The sequence below is a fragment of the Pongo abelii genome, chromosome 6, assembly GCF_028885655.2.
Source record: "Pongo abelii isolate AG06213 chromosome 6, NHGRI_mPonAbe1-v2.0_pri, whole genome shotgun sequence".
Taxonomy (NCBI): domain Eukaryota; kingdom Metazoa; phylum Chordata; class Mammalia; order Primates; family Hominidae; genus Pongo; species Pongo abelii.
This window is the reverse complement of record NC_071991.2, coordinates 93,302,686-93,326,699: the sequence shown is the minus strand read 5'-3', so window position 1 is coordinate 93,326,699 and position 24,014 is coordinate 93,302,686.

Genomic DNA, 24,014 nt, shown 5'->3' with positions numbered 1-24,014 from the left:
TTTATAATCTCACCAACAGTATGTTAGTGTCCCTTTTTCTCCACATCGTTTCCAATACTAGTTTTCTTTTGTCTTTTTGAAAATAGCCATTCTAGCTAAAATGAGGTGGTATCCCATAAATTCGATTTTCATTTCCCTAATAAATAGTGATGTTGAGAACTTTTTGATGTACCTATTGGCCATTTGTATGTCTCCTTTTGAGAAATATGTATGAAGGTCTTTTGTCTATTTTAAAAATTGGGTTATTTGGTTTTTTGTCTGTTGAATTAAGTTCCTCATATATTCGAAATACTAACTCATTCTTAGATGGATAATTTGCAAATATTAGTTTGCATCCTGTAGGTTGTCATGTAAACATTTTTAGTTGTTTCCTTTTTTGTGAAGAAGCTTTTTAGTTTGGTGTAATCCCATTTGTCTGTCTTTTGCTTGTATTGTTTATGCTTTTGAGGTCTTATTTTTAAAATTCTTGCCCACCCCAGTGTGGTAAACCATTTATCTTGTTTTTTTTTTTCTAGTAGTTTTATATTTTCATCCTATTTTAAATTTAAGTCTTTAATGTATTTTGAGTTTATCTATCTATATAGTAAGAGGTAGAAATCCAGTCTCATTCTTCTGCATGGGGATATTCAATTTTCCCAGCATCATTTATTGATGAGACTGTCTTTCCCTCATTGTGTGTTCTTGACACCTTTTTTTTGAAATTTACTATGCTGTAGTTGTGTTAATTTATTTCTGGGCTCTGTATTCTGTTCCACTGGTCTATTTTTTTTATGCCAGTACCATGCTGCTTTAGTTAGTATAATTTTGTAGTATATTTTGAAGCCAGGTATTGTGATGCCTCTAGCTTTGTTTTTTTTTTGATCAGGAGTACTTTGGCTATTTGGGATCTTTTGTAGTTCCATATGAATTTTATAATTGTTTTTCCTATTTCTGTGAAGAATGTCATTGGTATTTTGATAGAGAGTACATTAAATCTGCATATAACTTTGGGTAGTATGAACTTTTAACATTATTAATTTTTACAGTCCAGGAACACAGGATATCTTTCCATTTATGTTTATCTTCTTCAATTTCCTTTATCAATGTTTTATAATTTTCAGTGTAGAGATATTTCACCTCCTTCATTAAATTTATTCCTGTCTTATATTTTTGGTAGCTATTAAAAACAGAATTTCTTTCTAGATTTCTTTTCAAATAATGTTATCTGCAAACAGGGACAGTTTGACTTCCTCCTTTTCAATTTGGATGTAATTTATATTTCCTCTTGCCTATTTGCTCTGACTAGGGCTTTACAATACTATTTGGAATAGGAGTGGTGAAAGTGAACATAATTGTTTTGTTCCAGATCATAGTGGAAAAGCTTTCAGCTTTTCCCTGTTCAGTATGATGTTAGCTGTGGGTTGTCATATATGGCCTTTACTGTGATGAGATACATAAACTTCCATACTAATCCATTCTCACATTGCTATAAGGAAATACCTGAGACTGAATAAGAAAAGAGGTTTAACTGATGCACAGTTCTGCAGGACGTACAGGAAGAATGACTGGGTAGGCCTCTGGAAACTTACAATCATGGCAGAAGGCAAAGTAGAAGTAGGCACATCCTACATGGTTGAAGAAGGAGGAAGAGAGCAAAAGGGGAGGGGCTGTACACATTTTAACAACCTGGTCTCATGAGAGCTCACTGGCTATCATGAGAACAGCAAAGGGAAAATCCACCCCCATGATCCATCACTGCACACCAAGCCTGTCTCCCAACATTGTGGATTACAATTCCACACGCGATTGGGCAGGGACACAAATAAAAACCATATCATTTCACCCCTGGCCCCTCCCAAATCTCATGTCCTCCTCACATTGCAAAATACAATGATCACTTCTTAATAGTCCCTCAAGTCTTAACTCATTTCAACATTAACTCAACAGTCCAAGTCTAAAGTCTTATCTGAGACAAGGCAAGTTCTTTCTGCCTACGAGCCTGTAAACTCAAAAACAAGTTAGTTACTTCCAAGATGCAATGGGGTACAGGCATTGGGTGAATACACCTATTCCAAAAGGGAGAAATCAGCCAAAACAAAGGGGCTACAGGCCCCATGCAGGTCCAGAACCCAGCAGGGCAGTCATTATATCTTAAACCTCCAAAATAATCTCCTTTGACTCCGTGTCACACATCCAGGCCGCAATAATGCAAGGGATATGCTCCCAAGGTCTTGGGTATCTCCACCCCTATGGCTCTGAAGGGCACAGGCCCCTTGGCTGCTTTTATGGGCTGGTGTTGAGTGTCTGCAGCTTTTCCAGGTGTGTGGTGCAAGCTGTCAGTGGATCTAGCATTCTGGGGTCTGAAGGATGGTGGCCCTCTTCTTACAACTCTAGTAGGCAGTGCCCCAGTGGGGACTCTGTAGGACTCCAACTCCATATTTCCTTTCTGTACTGGCCTAGTAGAGGTTCTCCTTGAGGGCTATTCCCTGCAGCCAACAGCCTGGACAGCCAGGCATTTTCATACATGCTCTGAAATCTAGGCAAAGGCTGCCAACCATCAACTCTTGCCCTCTGTGCACCCGCAGGGTTAACACTACATGGAAGCTGCCAAGGCCTACAGCTTGAACCCTCTGGAGCAGTGGCCTGAGATATATCTGGGTCCCTTTTAGCCATGGCTGGAGCTGGAGCAGCTGGGATTCAGGGAGCAGAATATCAAGGTTGCAAAGGACAGTGGGGTCCTGGGTCTGGGCCACAAAACCAGTCTTCCCTCCTGGGCCTCCAGGCCTGTGATGGGAAGGGCTGCCATGAAGGTCTCTGAAATGCTTTGGAAATATTTTCCCCATTATCTTAGCTTTTAACATTCAGCTCCTCTCTACTTATGCAAATTTCTGCTGCTGGCTTGAATTCTACCCCAGAAAATGGGTTTGTCTTTTCTACCACATGGTCAGGCTGCAAATTTTCCAAACTTTTATGCTCTGCTTCCCTTTCAAACATAAGTTTCAGTTTCAGATAATCTCTTTGCTCATGCATATGAGCATACACTGTTAGAAGCAGCCAGGTCATGTCTTGAGTGCTTTGCTGCTTAGAAATTTCTTCCACCAGGTACCCTAAATCATCAATCTCAAGTTCAAAGTTCTTAAGAAGTTCCTCGTCTCCATCTGAGACTTCACCAGTCTGGCCATCTCTGTCCAGATCACTATCAGCATTTTGCTCAGAACCATTTAAAAAGTCTCTAGGAAGTTCCAAACCTTCCTATATCTTCCTGTCTTCTTCTGATCCCTCCAAACTGTTGCAACCTCTGCCTGTTACCCAGTTCCAAAACTGCTACCATGTTTTCAGATATCTTTATAGCAATGCCCCACTCCTGGTACCAATTTTCTGTATTAGTTTATTCTTACATTGCTATAAAGTACTACCTGAGGCTAAGTAATTTATAAAAAAAAAAAAAGAGGTTCAATTGACTCACAATTCTGTGGGCTGTACAGGAAGCATGGCTAGTGAGCCCTCTAGAAACTTACAATCATGGAAAAAGGTGAAGGAGAAGAAGGCATGTTTTTCATGGCTGGGGAAGGAGGAAGAGAGTGAAGGGGGAGGTGCTACACACTTTGAAACACCAGATCTCATGAGAACTCATTCGCTATTATGAAAACTGCAAGGGGGAAATCCACCCCCATGATCCAGTCACCTCCTATAAGGCCCTTATTGAAGATTACCATTGGATGTGAGATTTGGGTGGGGAAACAAATCCATATTATACCTAATACTTCTATACCTAATTTGTTGAGCATTTTTTATCATGAAGGGATGCTGAATTTTGCCAAATGCATTTTCTGTGTCTATTGAGATGCTCATGTAGTTTTGTCTTCCTTTTTTATTGTAATGTATCACATTTATTGATGCGTATGTTGAACCATCTTTGCATTCCTAAGATTAATTCCACTTGATCATAATGTATGATCTTTTTCATGGTCTGTTGAATTCAGTTTGCTGGTAAGTTATTTTGGATTTTTTTTTCATCTATGTTCATCAGGGATATTGCCTATAGTTTTTCTTTTTTTTGTTATATCTTTGTCTGGTTATGGACTCAAAGTAACACTGGCTTCATAAAATATGTTTGGAAGTATTTTCTCCTCTTCAGTTTTCTGGAATAGTTTGAGAAGAATTGGTATTTGCTCTCCTTTAAGATGTTTGGTAGAATTCAGCAGTGAAGCCATCAGATACTGAGGTTTTCTTTTTTTTTCATTTTTATTAGTGATTCAATTTCCATACCTGTTCTGACTTACATTTTTCAAAGTTTATTCTGAAATTATGTGGAGGACAATTTTTAAAGTATCAATAATAGAAGTGTTTTATTCATCTTTTTACTGCCAGTTCCTTGTAGTATATTGACCAGAGAATGAGTTACAATGACTTCAGGTTGCAAAAGCTATTACTTTTGGGAGTTTACAGGCAAGCAAGGGGAGATGGCTGTAACGATCCGTGCAGTAATATATCAGGGTTGAATATATCAGTATAAACTCTTGTTTAGCTTAGTATAAACACAAATATTTACATACATAATTATTTATTGGTATTTACCTACATGAGTTAGCTTATACACATATATTTTCTTGCTCTGTCTGAAGAGAGGACTTAGAAGCAATATCTGGCTCATGCCTGTAATCCCAGCATCTTGGGAGGCCAAGGTGGGTGGATCACCTGAGGTCAGGAGTTTGAGACCAGCCTGGCCAACATGGTGAAACCCTGTCTCTACTAAAAATACAAAAAATTAGCCAGGCATGATGGCAGGTGCCTGTAATCCCAGCTACTCAGGAGGCTGAGGCAGGAGAATCACTTGAACCTGGGAGGAGGAGGTTGCAGTGAGCTGAGATCGTGCCACTGCACTCCAGCCTGGGCAACAAGAATGAAATTCTGTCTCGGGGGGGAAAAAAAGAAGCAATATCTCAGTAACAACAAGAACCGACAAGAACACCTAGTACCCAGTTGTTGGTTCCTCGCATCATTCTTTAATAAAAAGAACCAGGACTCCTTGGAGAAGTGACTAATTCCAAGACTGAGGCATGGAATATGTAAGAAAAGTCTTGGGCATCTTGTAGTGTCTAAAAGTAGGAAAGTTCTAAAAAAGGACTAAAAGTAAGAAAGTCCACAATGATAGAGTATGTTAAAATGTCACAGGAGCCAACTGAAAGAGCTCTCAATGGCCATAGATGGAACAATATGAAAAACAAAATGAACAAAGTAATATTTGATTATAATCCAAAGTATAAAATCAATATCCATAAGTTCATACTAATATAATTGAAAGAAAGAATGAATAAATAAATTGGGGGGTGGGGAATGAGACAACTCTGTCATGCCGAGTAATTCCAAACAATTTATGTTATCATTCTACCTCAAGGAGATGGAGCATAACTCTCCACTTCTTAAACATGGACTGCAAAAAGTAACTTTCTTCCAAAGAGTACAGTATGGAAACGGGGTGAGAGATTCATCAGTGGAGAAACCCAACAAATAATACCTCGGTCAGGTCTTTATAGTCAACATTAATAATAATAAGTCATGTTTATAGTGTATAGACCTGATATGATGTGATGAAAAAGACACTTTATGTCTGTTGTCTTTTTCCCAAAAGCCTATAACCTCTGTCAAATAAAAAGGGAAATATCAGACAAATCCTAATTGAGTGACATTGTTGACAAAATACCTGACTCTAAGTTGCCAAGGTCATAAAGAAAAAAAAATGAAAATGTGAGAAACTGGCACAGCCAAGAGCCTTGAAAAGACATAGTAAATAAATGTTAATTGGTGTCCTGCATGGAATCCTGAAATAGGAAAAGGGCATTAAATAAAAGCAAAAAAAAAAAAACTGAATAAAGTATGGAGTTTAGTTAATAAAAAGATATAAACATCTATTCTTTGTCACAATATAGCAGTAATGTAAGATATTAATATTAGGGGAAATTGAATGTGTATATACAAGCTCTTTGTACTGTCTTGGCAAATTTTTGGTAAATCTAAAACTATTCTAAAACAAAAGATTTATTAAGAAAACAGTTATACTAACAAAATGTACTATCTACTAGGTGGATTGGGTTTTGCCAGATAGACAACTTGTCTTAAAGGGATTCCAATAAGATTAGGCTAGCTTTGCAGAGAGAGGAAAGCCTGGAGTTAAACAAAGTCACCAGCTGAGAGGCTTGGTTGGAGTAGCTGACCTATTACCTTGACCTTGAAAATCTGCTGTATAATCTATAGCTTCAGATCAGAAAGGAAATAGTAGCAGCTCTGGGCTTAGCAAACTTTTGTGTGATCATGTTCAGTGTGTCTCCAGCACCTAAAGCAGTGACTGGCACATAGTAAACCCTCAGTAAATCCGTGTCAAATCCTTGAGTATGAGAAGCAGAATAGCATAATGGTTATGTATGTATACTTTGGAGTCACATAGCTGGATTTCTTCTATATCTTCCACTTAATAATTGTATCATCATTTGGCAAGTTTTCTCCTCTGGCTCAAGCAATATAATGCCTCTGTTTTGACTCAGTTTTCTTATCTGATTGACAAAATTTTAGTGATTCATCTAATTACTATAAAATTAAGCAAGGTAGTGTTTGAAAAGCAATTAATACAGTATCTGGAGCAAATAATGAAAAAATTTATTACCTTAAAATTTTAACCAATAAAAAATAAATTTGCTTATTATTTGTATCCTCTCTCCCGTTTCTGTCTCCTGGTATTAAGACAGAGAAATGCTATCTATGAAAACAGATGGAAAATTTCTGATTATTTTCCAGACTACCTGATAAGACAGAAAGTATGAAGCCTTGCTGCTCCAATACCATGGGATTCCAAAATAGGGGCCCACTGAGCAGAAACGTGGCCAACCATCTAGATTGTGAGGCTTTTCAGTAGAAAGCAAAAGAGAACAAAAGGACTGCAAAGTATGGCAAAGGAAAGCTTCTCACTACCGTTAGACCCTGGGGTTCATCATTTTGAGACCACAAAGCAATAGGTTTCTGAGGAAAGGAAGATGGTATAGTAGATCCGAGACACTGCTTGGGAATTCCCACCTATCCCAGTAGATTCTGCAACAAGAATTGGAGCTGTGAAATTGGAATCAGAAATAAAGAATTGTTTTCTGTGTTCTGTGTGTATCTAATGGGTCTGTTAAAAGATTGGTTAAAGCACAGGTTATAGGCTGGCATCACTCTTACCGTTCCTTCCTTCTGCCTTCTCTAAAGAAGCTACAAGACTCAGATTATGGAACATATTAGAAAGTCAATTCATTACATGAGAATGAAGCTGGAGAAGGAATAAGGATGTAAGAAGTCACTGAGTGGTATTATTACTTAGTATAAATCAATCAATAATTCAGTGACTTTAATTTTAACAGGAAAATGTATGCTGCCTTTTATAAAGATATGTGTGAGTGAATGCATCAATGTATTCTGCTTCACTGAGTTTTGGTTGTGCAAAGTTCTTGCCCTGAGTTATTTGTTTGGAAAATTGCTTAATTTTCAACTTTAAACTAATGATTTGAAGACTTTTATACTTTACCCTGAGAATTGAGTCACCTTCTTTTCAAAAATATAGTTAAGATACCAAATAATAATTGTCTAGGAGAGTCTGGAAGCTGTGCTATCCAGAGAAAATAACCTTTTGAGAGATTTAGAATTTCTATTTCTTGACCCGAGAATTCTTTTGGAATTTAAACATTAAAGAAAAGCTAATGAAATGTTACAGCCAACCCTGCTCCCATATATTCTGTTTTGTTTTGTTCATATATCATAGGAAGGCATTTTATTTTATTTTTAATGTAAACTCACAACTAGTTCTACAAGTTAACAGAAGAAAAGGGGATGGCTTATACAGGTACAGTTTCAAGGACATTATCCAAATCATGTCTTCTTTTTGCTGAACTTTATGTCTCACAGTTCACCTTTTTGGTATCACTTTAATGAAACTGTCTTTTTTTGTGTGAATTGCTGCTGATTGAAAAATGGCTAAATCTTAACTGAGGTGGAGGAGTATGTTTACACCTTAGCAGTTCTAATATACCTGCTTATTAACCCACTTAAAAAAGTAAAACTGAGGTCCAGATTAAAAAGGCAGCAAAATGCTAGGAGCAGAAGTAAAAGAATGTGAGAGAAACCTAGAGAATGAAAAGTGAATGCCCAGGATTTATGAAGACCATGCGGGAATCAGGGAGTAGCAGAAACAAGCTGGGGCCGTAAAGAGGAAGTCAGTGAAATGACTATGGTGATTCCCATGATACTTCATCTTCTATTCCATCACTACTTCTTTAAAGCACCTGAATTGTTGTGGTCTAAGGAATAAAGTTTTATGAAATAGGAGCTAAATTGATATATTCATTCATTTATGTAGTCACTGAAAGTATGTTTTACTTTTCCTTTGTCCAGCTACTATGCAACATTTATAAAACAGCCTAGAAAAGACCATTAGTAAAGAAGGTGGCACAGGATTTCAGAGGTTTAATTCATTCTCTGTGTTAAAAGTAATATGCCAATAGCTCAGCAGTTCATATGTTAGAATGTATTACTAAAATAAGAGACACATCAAGAGTTATGGTAAAAATGAAGACTAAAATATAATTTCACTTTTTTCTGGAGTCAAATATTAATAAATTAAATATTTTTCAAAATCAAGTTACACAACGTTTAGCTTCTATGCTGAAAACTTTTCTGAGAGACTGGTTAATTAAATTAGTGTTGCAACTAAAATTCTTTAGTTTTAGAGATTTTCAATGTAACTTTTTTGTTACTGACTAAACAAACAATTAAGAAAGCCTTCTATTATTTTAACGTATATTAGTGGAAATTTTACATTAGGAATACATTGTTCTTGACTTATAAAAACATGTGACAATATACAGGAGGCTTTACTAGAATTTTTAAGGGATTCTATATGAGTAACAGTACTCCCTACTGATTCTTCCTGCATATAAAGCATGAAAAGTTATTAATACAAACAAAAAAAGCCTTTTATGATATCAATGGTATTTTTCTAGACCTAAAATTTTTAGTTACTAAGTCTTTTAATATTAGATGTGCGAGATTACTGATTTTGCTTTTTCTAAGGCTTTCTATTTAGGCTGCATATTTTAATAAACAAAGGATGTCATACTTTTAATTCTTATGGTTCCACACATTCAAAACTCTTTTACTTTACTTGGTGAAACTGTTTTTTAAAAAACACTTGGAATAATAATTAATCTTCTCATGGTATACATTCAATACAAGCATGTCAGACTGTGATACATTCGTCTCACTGCTCTCTTTATAGTCTCCTTGGAAAAAAATGAATGTATTTTCTCACTCTTAATACTACATATAGATTGTAAAATATGCAATCCTTTAATTTAAAATAAATGTTTTTATAAATAAAATTTATTTAGACTACAGTATTTATTTTCATATTTATTTTATATTGATTTTTGAAATTGTAATACATTATACTTCCCATTATTAAGAAAACCTGCTCAATAAATAGACAAGTATATATAATTAATTATAAAGTTCACACATATCACACTCAATGAATACCAAATATAGCATAATTAAACTATTAAATGTAATTTTTTTAAAGCATATGGTTGCTTCTTACATGGCTATGTCAGAAATATCACATATTCTTTTAGTAAATAATGAGAATGTAGTTAAGTTAAACAGAAAAGTGAATAAAGATGCTATCAAATAATAATAATGTTTATTTGTAGGTCATAAGTAGAAATGAGCCTCACATTTTAAAACTACATTTTGCAAGTGATACTAGTTTTAGAAGTCTGATTCCAGATTCTTCACAATCCCATTTTAGATTCAGTGAGCATATTCTATATTGTGTGTTTTGGTAACTACTGTGAAATCTGTGTCTAGTTTCCCTTGCCCAGAGTTCAGAAACATTTCTCATATTTTTAAATATTTATTTATAGTAGAAAAATCAATAATTAAAAGATGAAATTTAAAAAGCAGAAACATTAAACAGAATTTTCTACTCAGTGGGCGCAAAGCAGACCCTCAGAGAAGGGAAAATAGTATTATGTGGCCATAATATCCTGTCTCCTTCTAATGAAGAAACTGAGATCCATTCTGCACTCAGATACCACTTCTCAAATGTTTGAGGATACATTTTCCTGTTGTCACAAGAAATCAAGGCACAGAATGGAATAAAGGAGGGAAAAAAGCAGCTACAGAGAGACAGTGTTATTATCCAGAGCTTCAGTGCAAGGGTTCAAAACGCGGTTCTACTCCATGACCGATGCAATTTGCTGAATAGGCATAATAACCAACCCACCTAGAGCACTTATAGTGGGCCAGGTGTTGTTCCATGCATTATGCCATTTTCACTTAAGCTTCTCAAAATATTATGTTACAGATTAATAAATCAAAGTTACTTTGCTTCTCTCTGTTCACTTTAAGATCTTATTTCAAGTCATCATCTCCAGTGCCCATACCCTAAACCACAAATCTACATCCCTTTAAGTTAGAGTTTACAACCATACAAAATGAGGCCATGAATGAGTATAACTGTATGCTCTGCTTACTGTCATAATGAATTTAATTATGGCTAAATGGATGTTGAAAACCTCTCATATAATAAGTTTGAGGTAAGTATAGACAATTGCAAAGCTGGAAGCAGAGTAGAGACAATGCCTGGAATCATAAAATGGAGTTTTAGAGATTATCTTGTTCCATTAAATTTAGATTTGCAGATCGGATAAATCAAATCTAATCTCGAAAGGGAATGGACTTCTCAAAGCCACTGACTGCTAATCAAATAAACTAATTTTGAAATATCAACTTTGTTTGATATTGCCTAGACTGTTGACTTTTGAGAAAGACTTAACGAATATTTCACATGCAACAAAGGATTTAAAAAACAGTTACTCAAATTGGCAAATTCAGGAATCTAAAAGTTTTTGATTGACATTGGCATGATAGAATAATAAATTCCAGCACACAATTTATTTGATTGATGGCCTGGTAGTGTCCCAGTAATGTTAAACCCATAGCTTTTCCACTCATATACAATATTGGGTGTCATATAAATGTCAGATACCACAGGCTTTGATACTAGCGGCCAGCTTGGTGAATTGAACAGGGCAGTGGGCCTGGGAAACCATAGGCATATCCTCTCGACACAGTTTGCATAACTCTGAGCAGATCACTCATCTTTGTTGAACCTCTGTATTAAGAGCATAAGATATTTTATTTAAAGAAATGTCATGAACACTTTGATATGCCAGGAACTATTCAAGATAGCCTTGATTCATGTCCTGAATGTGTGTAGATAAATTTATAATTTAATGAACTGAGGAGCTGACACTTTATTTTGGTGAGTGTGTATCATGGTTGGTGGTTGAGGAAGGAAGGAGCAATAATGAATCAGATGCAAATGAACTGGCTATATGTCTAAAAAGAGTGATTATATGTGACATGTTTTATTTTTAAGTCTATAGAAGATGTTTGGTCATCTAAGAGCCAGGAGCTAGTACTGAATGATCCTCAGCTAGAAAGCTGAACTGGATGACCTTAAATTAAAATATTTGCATCAGTGTTTCAGTGTTATCAGCTCAGAGAACTCTTGTGTTTCCTCAACACTTTCATACATAACTTTTTCTCTGTATGTCATACTGCTGCTATTCATTTTTAGCTTTCTTTGCAAAATATCCGTAGAGGGCAACTAAATCTAGACAGTGATTTTAAAACAAAATAAAACATTGTATTAGTCACAGAGACAATATATCTTTCAGAAGTTTTATTAATGTCTGCCTTTCAGGAGCTGCTTTGAAAAATGACATGAGAATATCATAAAGTAAAATGCTTATAAGATACAGATATAGTAAATATAATTTCCTTGAACTTGATTAAAATTATTGCTAGTTAAGCAAACTGTATTTCATCCATTGCTTTCTACTCTTTGTCACTTTTTAGCAAGAATTTTGGAGATAATTCATAGGGAGGAAAACAAAGAAGCAAAGACCTTGTAAGGAAAATCCAAATAGAATAAAATTGCAAGTAAAAAGAAAACTGTGTGCTTAAAAAAGGTTTTCATGCTTTAAAAAAATACGTATATGCCTCCAAGTTTGGGTGATTAGAAAATTGTCTGTTATAAATAATTTTCTTTTAGACATTTTCTAAATTATTGCCCTATCATTTAACAGTTTTTCCCCCCGGGCTACCACCACACTTGTGTTATTGTTCTATTGAATAGGGGGATCAAGCTGTTATTTGAGTTGTGGCACCATAACAGTCTTTAATAAACAGAAGCATGTCCTAGGTGAACATAAACATTGTTGTCATTTATGGAAATATCAGTTTCAAGTAAAATGAGCAGCTTTGGTTGTCAACAAACTAAAACAAATCAGCTAAATTTTAAAGATATAATATTTAATATAGCTAGATTACTGAACTAGTGTCTCAGGTGTGTTTGTCTACTAATAATAAAACATTCACATGCCTTGAATAATTTACTATTAAATCTTTCATCTGTTAAACCAACCATAAAATTGCTCCTTTACTTACTATCAGGTGACAACATTGGTTTATAATGACATATGAGTTCAACTGAGGAGGTAAATACTCCTAGAAATATACTTTGGCCTACATGAGCAAAATAAAACTTTGAATTAAAAGTACTATGAAAAATATTTTATTTTTGCCATATGTACTTTTCACTGTGTACTCTTATTTAGCTAGTAAAAATGTTTCACATATAACTATTTCAAAGTTTTGTTGGAAAATAATTCTGTTGAAAAAGGACAGATGAGAATACATACCTACTTATATAAATTTCAGACTTATTCTTACCTTTCCATTTTTGGTAAAATTTATAAAAAATACCTTATGCAATGTTGGCAGATAGCTCAGATGCAAGGCTGATTTCATGAGCATGCAGCATGCACAGTCAGAGAGGGGTCTGGACTCAGAAGGACCCTGCTCTTGGTTTAATCCTCCATTGTCACCATATTGAAATTCTCAATATTTGAGCAAGGGCCCCTCATTCTTATTTTGCACAGGACCTTGAAAATTATGTAGCCTTTCCTTCTCAGATGCTCACCATATCTGTGATTACAATATTGCTTGTACTGGTAAAAGAAATATAATCAATTTAGACATGTAAATAAACCATCTATTAGGTAGCTTGGCAGCCCTTTCACTGGGACAACTGCTCACTGAAGACTGGGCTCTAAAAATTACATTGCTGCTTTGAGACTCTCACCAAAGCTGATTGGTATCATCTTTCCCAGACTTGACCATTTCAGCTCTTCATGGGATATCCCAGGAACCATTTAATTAATTCCTTTTTGGCTTAGGGGAGCCTGTACAGATTTCAGTTGAATTGAAACAAATAAGAATTAAGTTATACACACATCATAAATAGAAATTTCATTAAAATAAATAATAGAAACTCAACTAAATATAATATAATATTAAGAATAATGAGATGGAACTATAAATATGTCCAGAAAATTATACAAAGTATGAGAAAGACACATAACAATATAGGGGGCAGTGTCTCCTTTATGTTGTTTTGTTTTAGAAATACATTCAAATATAAACAGATTTTGAAGAGATCAAAGTGTTAACAGAGATGGCTATAGGAGGTAGCTTTACATATAGTATATGAGATATATGTAAAGCTTTGCATTCAGATTCAGATATGTAAAGCTTTACATACATCATATATATATATATGGCCTTATATATAAGGGTTGGCTATAATTTATATTTCTATAGTATAAATAAATATATAAAATTTTGCTTTATTTAAAAAATTTTACCAAAAATGTTTCCTTTGTAGCTAGAGGAAACTTAAGATTGGTCTTTCTAACAAAACAAATGTCTCATGTGACTTCCTTTGTTGAATATATTCTTCCACATTTTCAAAAATATTTGGTCATTCCCTAAATAAACACTTTAAATTATTGTGAGTTTGAAACTGTAACTAGTAGAGTTAAAACGTGAACTATCGCAATCATCTATATTCTCCCTAGATCATGTTAGTTACTCAACTATTTCAAATTTATGAAAATGAATTCATGTTTGACATTGTGCATATACAGACTCTTTAAGCTTTAAATATAGCTTACAGCCAAAAAAAAATCAGTTAAGGAATCTCATACAGTGATTAGATGTAAAAATGCAGCCCTTATCCTCAAAAAATCACAGTTCAGTGAACCAGAGACATAGTGATAGGACAACATATATTTTAAAAGAGATGAGCAACCTATTGGGAAATATTATAACATGTTAAATGTCAGAGCCAACTCCCTGTTTTGTTCTCTTCCTGGCCATAAATGAGAATTTCTTCTGAGTATCATAAAAGTGATTAGCTAACTGTGAAGCAAGAAAAAGAAAGAATTCTGTTAGGATATATTTGGAGAAATTAATCTGTTAATCTCAAAATGGTCCAAATATAATGATGACCTAACAAAGAAGATCAATGAATAGTGCCATACTAGATGATCTTATAGTGTAAAATGAATTATATATACCTTAAATATAAGGTATTGGTAATTAAATATAAGGTATTGGTAAATCAAATAAGCTAGTGGTAAATTTAACTGACCATATCAGTATGCCATTTTTGTAATTATATTAATATTTTGATAAGTTTGTCCATGAAACAGGCAACTGCTAAAAGTTTTGGAGTATTCTTATTGTTTTCAGGTCCTCTTTGCAATATGCTTCTCCTAAATCCCATACTATAATTGAAAATTATCATTTATCTATATTCTCCAAACTCAAGTTTATAAGATTTGTTGTTAATGGAGAGTAAATGCTTCTGACTCATGCTCCAGTTAAACATACTCAGAAATAATTTGATATTGAGTTGTTTCAAAAAGATATCATTTTACCAGATGCCCTCCATAATCTCCTTGTTTTGTGACTTCCTTTATGATAACTTCATGAAATTGAAGAATCATTAACAGAAACTTTTGCTAATAAGGTCATCATCACCCAAATCTTGTCTAAACAGTTTGCATGGAAAATTACATTAAAATTATGATGCTCATGTTCAAAAATATAAGAAATATCAAATGACAAGAAAATTATTTTGCTATTATAACTAATAATAATAAAGGCTGAGCCCTGACAAAGTTTTCCAAATTTGAACTTTCAGATTTGAATTCCAAAAACTTCATTTTTTACTTCTTATATCAAATCTTATATATTTGAGTAAATTGGTAATTCTATAAGGGTTTTACTTACACACACACACACACACACTACAAATCAGGAAAAATATAAAATGATGTAATTGTAAAAATGTTTATTTATGCAATTAAACTGATTCTTATTTCCAAATCTAAAGACTTTTTCAAATATGATAAGCCTTGTTATGATGAATTCTTTCCCCCCCAAATTCATATATTAAAGTTACAGTACCTCAGAATGTGGCTGTATTTGGATATAGAGCTTTTAAAGGTAATTTTAAGGTAAAATGAGGTCATATGGGTGAGCTCTAATCCAATATGAATGGTGTCCTTATTAAAAAAAAAAAAAGATAAGGACACAGACATACACAAGAAGACAGCCATATACAAGCCAAGAAGAGAGGCCCTTAGAAGAAATCAACCCTGCCAACACCTTGATCTTAGAAGTCTAGCTTCCAGAATTGTGGAAAAGCAAAGCAAATTTCTGTTGTTGAAGAGACCCACTCTCTGGTATGTTTTTATGGTGGCCCTAGCAAATGAATATAAGCCTTAACATGGACTATTGAAAAATGCAATATTTTGAACTTATATTTTGATACCATTTGCATTCAGAAGCATAAGTAGATTCTCAAGACAAGCTAAATAATTTAATTAATTCAAGCGATTACTTCAGAGAGGGATTTTGAAGGCCAGCTACCAAGTTCTCAATACTAAAAATTGAATGTGAAGCCTTAAGCATTTTAAAGTTTTCAAATAAGTAGGGTGACAAATACCCAGGATATAGTGGCTATTAAATCTAACACAAACATATTTATTGGCTTTTTAGAAAACTGATGAATGAATTAATTATTCAAAACTTTGACCAGAAACCAAAAGGGCACAAATGTGCAGTGACCCGAACTTTGAGCTGATGGATGCTGTTGTAGAATTGAAATGAAGGATAATCATAATCGGTCAGTTAGATATTCTGTAAAATAATACATCTCACAATTGGTATTGTGAAAAATAAATGAAAACATATGGAGAAGTATATGACACAGTTCCTGAAGTGGAGTTGATACTCATTAAAAGAATAAAGAAAGTGAATAAAAACAAATCAAATGGTTTGGAACTGAAGGGAAAATGTTTGACTTTAAACAAACCTAATGATAGAGGCCACTCAGGAGGAACTCCTTTAGACTTCAAATTTCTTCCAAGTTAAATGAACAATCTGAGTGTGTATTGAAGAATTAACAGCTGAGCATATAATTTGTGTCCTGAGATGATCTCACACATCAATAATATTTAGCTGGGTTCATCTGCATTGTGCAGGAGTGGCATATGAGAAATAAAGAAAGACTAGAATTCAGTTCAGTCTTTGACAGGATAAAGTCATTCTTTTAAAGATCAATGATGGCATCCAGACTGCATCTTACATAGGAAAGAGAATGGGGCTCAAGGTTATGCTAGCTTTATTCCATTTTTCTATTTCTACATGGAAAAAAATTGCTCAGGTTTTCCTTCCTTTGTATTAAAATAACATCATTTGTCTCAAAGTTAATTCTGTAAATTTAGACAATGTAATAAAAAGCTATGAAATTTTCAGCTTTCAAGATGAGGGAATACATTATACAATGTTGAAAACAGTGATTAGTACACATGAATGATGGTAGTTGACTTGTGATTTTCACAAATGGCTTTTGGCCTATATAAGGCTTGGAGAGCCATGGGTTTGAAAACTACAAATGTTAGATACATATATTTTTAGAAAACTATACTACAGGACTACAGTAACCAAAACAGCATAGTATTGGTACAAAAACAGACACATAGACCAATGAAACAGATAGAGAGATCTGAAAAAAGGCTGCACACTTACAACTATCTAATCTTTGACAAAGTCAACAAAAAGAAGCAATGGGAAAAGGACTCCTTGTTCAATAAATGGTACTGGGATAACTGGCTAGCCATATGCAGAAGATAGAAAATAGACCCCTTCATTATACCATATACAAAAATTAACACAAGACAGATTAAAGACGTAAATGTGAAATCCAAAACTATAAAATCCTGGGAGACAAACTAGGCAATACCATTTGGGACATAGGAATGGGCAAATATTTCATGACAAAGAGGCCAAAAGCAAGTGCAACAAAAGCAAACTTGACAAATGGGATCTAATTAAACTAAACAGCTCTGCACCGCAAAAGGAACTATCAACAAAGTAAACAGACAACTTACAGAATGAGAGAAAATTTTTGCAAAATATGTATCTGACAAAGATACATATGTATCAGCATTTATAAGGAACTTAAATAAATTCACAAGAAAAAAAACCATTAAAAAGTGGGCAACAGACATGAACAGATACATTTCAAAAGAAGACTTATGTGTGACCAACAAGCATGTGAGAAAAAGCTTAACATTACTGATCATTAGAGAAATGCAAATCAAGAACACAATGAGACACCATCTCACACCAGTCAGAATGGCTACTATTAAAAAGCCAAAAAATAACAGGTGCTGGCAATATATCAGAGAAAACGGAATGCTTATACACTGTCGATGGGAGTTTAACCGTTATAGAAAACAGTGTCGCAATTCCTCAAAGACCTAAAAATGGAAATACAATTCAACCCAGCAATCCCATTACTGGGTATATACCCAAAGGAATATAAATTGTTCTATTGTAAAGACACATGCATGCTCATGTTTATTGCAGCACTATTCACAATAGGAAAGACATGGGATCAACGGAAATGCCCATCAATGGGAGATTGGATAAAGAAAATGTGGGATATATACACCATGGAATACTATGCAGCCATAAAAAAAGTGAAATCATATCCTTTGTAGTAACATAAATGGAGCTGGAAGCCATTATCCTTAGCAAATTAACATGGGAACAGAAAAATTCTGCATGTTCCCACTTATAAGCAGGAGTTAAATGATGAGAACACATGGACACAAAAGGGGATACAATAGATACTGAGGTCTACAAAAGGTTGGAAGTTGGGAGGAGGGAGAGGATCAGAAAAAATAACTAATGGATACTAGGCTCAATACATGGGTGATTAAATAATATGTACAACAAACCTGTGTGACACAAGTTTACCTATATCATAAACCTGCAAATGTACCCAGAACTTAAAATAAAATTTAAAAAAAGGTAAACTTTGAAGCAAAAAATAAAGCCAATCAGAGCCATTAAAAAATACTGAAATCTTGAAGGCATAATTTTTTTTATTTTTGAGAATGAGTGTCAATTTCTTAGTTCCAAATTTTGGATGGTTGTAGACTTTGTGTATTAATACTGAAAGGTTCAGAAAAAATGCTACTGAAATACTTTATTATTATTTCAATGGAAGAAGGAGGGGCAAGGCTTGAGTCATCTCAGTTCTGAACATTTTCCTGAGAGACAGGGAATACTTCTTGGTGATGACCACCTGTGGGTAGTTACAGGAACTTATGATAGATCTTTCCAAGTCTTGACATTTTTATTGCAATGAATTCATTTGTTGGATCTCCATTGGTGAGTACTCCAATAACTTCCTTTGGCTGAACTAGAAAAAGGGTAAGTAAATTCACGAAATTTAAGGTTTTTATGGGCTTTGGAAAGATAGGAAGGCTTTTTTTTTTCTCCTTTTGAGAGAAAACTGAGTCTCAGAGAGTCTAGGTGGTTTAGATAAGATCACTGAATTAGTTAATGTCCGAAACAAAACTAGTCAAATATAAAAGGTTAATGTATTTTCTAGTACGATATAGTAGGCATTTACGGTTTTACCTATCCCAACTTTTGTGAAGTTACGCTTTTCCTTAACACCTTCTTTCACATTTTTACAGTGGGAACAACTGTGTGAATGGAGCAAAACTCTACTCCTCCTGGCTACAGTTGATTGTCCAGGGCCATATAGCTGACCTAAGTCCTGGACATACTTCCTCCACCAAGAATTTGGAATTGAGACCAAAACTATCTAGTTTTAATGTTTGCTGGTCTCTTGAATGAAGAAGATGAAAATCTGAGAACTCTGGACAGCTTCAGTCTGCCATGTTGGCAGGTAATCAAAAAAGCTGCAATTGTACCAAGAGAAGAAATAAGCCACATTATAGAAAGGAGCATAGGCAAGACTGGGTTATGCTGACATTCAGATTCCTGGTTCCAGTTCCCTCCTAAAGTCTGACTACATCCCTGCCCTCAGGTTCACTTGAATATAATCCCCTGTGTATTCTTGAAGTATATTTCTCTTTTCTGCCTAAACCGGTTTACTTATAGTAAAAAAGAACAAGTGAATACATACTTTATGTGCCCTTGCAATGATCAGAATGACACATTTAGACTCTATTAAATGATAAAAAATAAAAAAATAATGAGAAAAATCCACATAGAAATATATGAAACTGCACACATTTATGCCATACATCTTTCAACAAAACAATCAATTCAAACATTAATTTGATTAATTTCTTGTGGTTTACTTTTTATGCACCTACTACTGATTCTAGTGGTAGTATAAAATACACCACCAATTCATGGCAGAGGCCATATTAGTGTGCCAACATGGTCTCTGAGTTATTGGCTATGCCTCTGTGGATATTGTACTTATGAAGACATTCATATTTTATGTATGAACATGCTTTTCTTAAAAAATTTACACCATTTGCCAACTAGATGCTAGTGATTTCCTCTATGACTCTGTCCTTTCAAATATGCATGAGTCTTTGAATCATCTGTCCAGCAATGATCATATTTCTACTCTCATCTATTATGTCTAACAATTGTAATACTCCAGAGACATGCACATTTTTTTTGTTTCAGCATTTTTGTGGAGTTTTACTCAAATCTCAGTGCTAACCTCTTTGACAGCTAAGAAATTGTATTTTATTCTTTTCCCATGGTTGAAAATCAAATCACCCCAAATTATTTAAATGGGTATTTTAACCTTCACAGATTTCTCCATTAAGGTCTATCAAGATTTTTCATTGTCCTTGGTCAAGAACTTTCATATAATAAATTCTTTTTAATGCATTCTTCCTTTTACATAAAATTGAAGCCTCCACAACAACCTGCAGCTGTTCACCAAATCAACATTCTTTATAGTTCTTCATAAAGCCGGGCTTGTCAGTTGTATAGCTCACTACAATCCTTGGTCAGACTATGTCACGTGGTAACTAAGTTAGAGAATTTTAACTTAATGAAGGTAAAATGATTTCAACTTTGTGGATGAGATTCTCTGTAATTATATGAGCTAAGCAAATTTCAACTATAGTTAGTCCCCATTTGCTTCCCACAGGTGTGTGGTAACAAATATATACACGTTAGGATTCTACTGAGGCATAGGAAGCAAAGGTCTAAAAACTGTTAATCCAGTCACATTTCTCTAATAGCCTTAAACTAGCAACCAAGTTGTTGGAGTTAAACGAGCAAGAAGTCCAAAGTATCACTTCCATGAAATACCTGTTTTTGGCTATTATTTGGTGGCCTATTATGTTATAAAATAAATCAACACTGGACCAAAGAAAGTAAGTTTTATAAATATTCAGAAAAATAGAAAGAGAAAAACAATATTTCTTATTCACTGGTGCTGCCACAACATAAAAGAGAGAAAAATAAGAGAAAACGGAAGGATTGGTAAAAGAAGATGTGGGACTTTGGAGTTGCACTGCTCAGAACTCCCTTCAAGAGAGCCTGCTGTAAGGAACTTGTCTGGCTGACAGCCTCCGTTGGTACATCTCCACCTTCAGCAGAGTACTCAAGTCCACACTGCTGAGGCCACACTGCCACTGGGTAGCTCCTGGCCATTGGCTGTGCAAAGCAGCAATAGTAGAGCTGGCTCATTTCTGCTTGTACCTAGGACTCCTCTATAGGGCAACCGTTGCTCAAAACCTCACCAAGACTTTCTCAGAACTGCATTGCAATATGAAGTTCTTCCTATTCAACAGCCTTCTCTTTTCTTTTTTTTTTTTTGTTTGTTTCTCCTAGTGTCTAGTATCAGGCATTATGCACACCACACATCTATCTGAAGGCTATCTACACCTTCCTTTACTCCCGCTCCTCTTTATCCTTTACAAGCCTTTCCCTCCATAAATGGGATTTGTATAACAAGTCCCAACTTAGTATCAACTTCTCAGAGGCCCCAAGCTGACCCAGAAACTAAGGTCAAATAAATATATTTTCCTTTATGAAATATAATTTTTACACCTTATTTTGGCTTTTTGTCACTTAAAGGTGAGAAAAATCTATAAGTTGAAAAATGTTTGACATCAATGGCAAAATAAATTAAAAAACAAAAAATGTTTTTGTGTCCCTTTCCTTTACCCTTCCTCCCTCCCTTTTTCTTTTCCTCCCTCCTTCCTTGTCTGTTTTCCTCCCTCCCTCCCTTTTAAAATTTTTTTAAAATATGAAAACTGAAATTTGGCAAGGCATTTTATTTAAAAATTCTGTCCTGTCTATTGTAGATCTGAAAGCTTGTAAACAATTTTTTGTGGTGTTCTTTGTAGTGCCACTCATAGTGATAATTGTGGTAGTCTTTGATAGCTATTCTTGGTGTTCATACGTGGATGCACACAGATTTAAGAAGAAAGACTGCTATTACCAATGTAATTTAATCAAACTCATTATTGGACAATGACTAGCTTGCATACATTACTAAAGACGTCTTTAGAAAGATTTCAATGGTGAATTTTTTGGGATAATAGTATAAGGAAACAAAAAACTATTCAATTTAATATGTTATGATTATGTTAATATGATAATATATTAAGAATATGCTATACACATATTCTTCATATAGGTAGATCAAATTTGGGGTGGCATATGCCAGCTAAAGTGCTTTGTTAAAACTCTCTCTTTTACTTTCACATCTATTCCTTTATCCTTTCATTAATGCTTAGAGACAACATATACTATTCATTATTAGAATGCTCACAATAAACTTTAACAATATTTGAATTATGACACATAGGTAAAGAAAGTTTCATTCTCTACTATCTGACTCTTATGATTAGTTTATGGACTATAACCAGATCACCACAAAGACAAAATAAAGAATTACATGTAAGAACAAATATATGGAATAAAAAGCATAATATTTGTTAGTGTAATTGTAGTTGTATTCTCACAGAAAGAAAGCATTAGTTAAGGTACAGAAATAATAAAAAAGAAGAACAGTTGGTATAATTTTGAGATTGCTTTTAGTTTTGATTTTGCCTTGTTTTGCTTTAATACAAAAAGGTATTAAATGCTAATAAGCAGCATCTTATTTTGTTCACCTTAATTTTAATATCAAGATCACTGTATTCCTATCATATTTTCATTCTGATCTCTCACTATTTTCCAACAGTGATTCAAGTGTGACTGATCCATTTGCCATTCCCTAAAATCACTTTTTCTTTCCTATCTCTATACTTTGTTTACAGCTCATTTTCACCGACAGACCTGTAACACCTATTGAAATCCACCCATTTACCTTTCATGTCCAGAGCTACCCAAGCTGCTTCTGATCCACACAGATAAAATATATCACCCTTCACAGCTAATATTAACTCTTTTGTTCAGGAAATGTGTGCCCTCCTAAATTTAAAACTCTTTGGACATAACTGTAATTTCCTTTAATAACCACTATCTCTTTTCTAATGACTGCTTCTTATCTATCATGTCCTTCCAGTTTTTGAACTTATTTTGTTCATATTTGGTAGTACCAACTAGAGCAAATCTTTAGAAAAGACCCAAACATAGCACAGTACCAGCATCCATAGACATCTAAATATGTATTTATTGTTCCCTCATATTTAAATGAGAATTTGCCTGAATAATGAACTCTGAGTTCTTCATTTACCTTTCTTTTGAGATTTTGAAAACATACTTCATTTTCTTCCTGTATCTATTATTAAAGATAAGATGTCTGAAGTCCACCTGTTTTTGGAACTTCTTTATAGATAAGTTGTAGAAGATTTTGTTTTAGGGGTTGCAATACTTTTCCAGGGTCTGTATAAGTGCTGGTCTTTTCTTAGTTATTTTGCTCAATCCAAAGACTTCCTTTCCGTCTGAAGAAGGATGTTTTTCTTCAAGTCAAGGAGACTTTCTTTTCTTATTTGTTTGATTTTCTGCTCTCTTATCTTTTTATCTGTTTCCACCGATATCTCTTTTTAGGAAGATATGGCAAGTTCTTTCATTTCCTAAAATTTTTAGAGCATCTTCTTGACTCATCTTTGGGTTATTCATTTGGCCTATCGTTATTTAAATCTAATATCCAGCCCTTTCATTGATTAAAAAAAACTTTTCGATCTATTTTGAATAGTTCTCAAACTTTTTGTTGTTTTCTGATTGCTTCTTTTTATAGAAGCTTGATTTTGTTTTCAGATGCAGCATCCTCTATAATCCTTCTGAGGACATCCATCAGAATTTTTTTTTCTTTTGTTCCCTAAATTATCTGTTCTCTTCCTTGTCATTTGTTCTGATTAAGCCTTCTATTTCATGCTGTTAATTTTCCTAAATTGTGCTGATCTTTGGTTTCCTAGACATACATTTAGGTGGCCAGCAAAGATTTTCTCAGCAGTTGTGTCATCTGTCTCTCACAAAAGCATCCTTCTCAGTGGGAGGGCTGATAAAGCTGAATTATTTTTTATCTCCAGAGCTTCATCTTTCTGCATCAAAAATCCTGTCAAACTTTTCCTGGGCACTTTCTAGAATGGGTCTAACTAGTCCCTATATGACCCAGTCTCTAAGTGCACATATTTTCTCTCTTTTCAAAACTGTATGCAAAAAGCTCTTAACTACTTGATTAAATTCCCACTGTGTTTTTTCTTTCCTTTTTGTTCTCATAAGAATATAAACACAATAATTTTCCCCTTCCTAATTTTCTCTTTCTTTCCAAGGCCTTG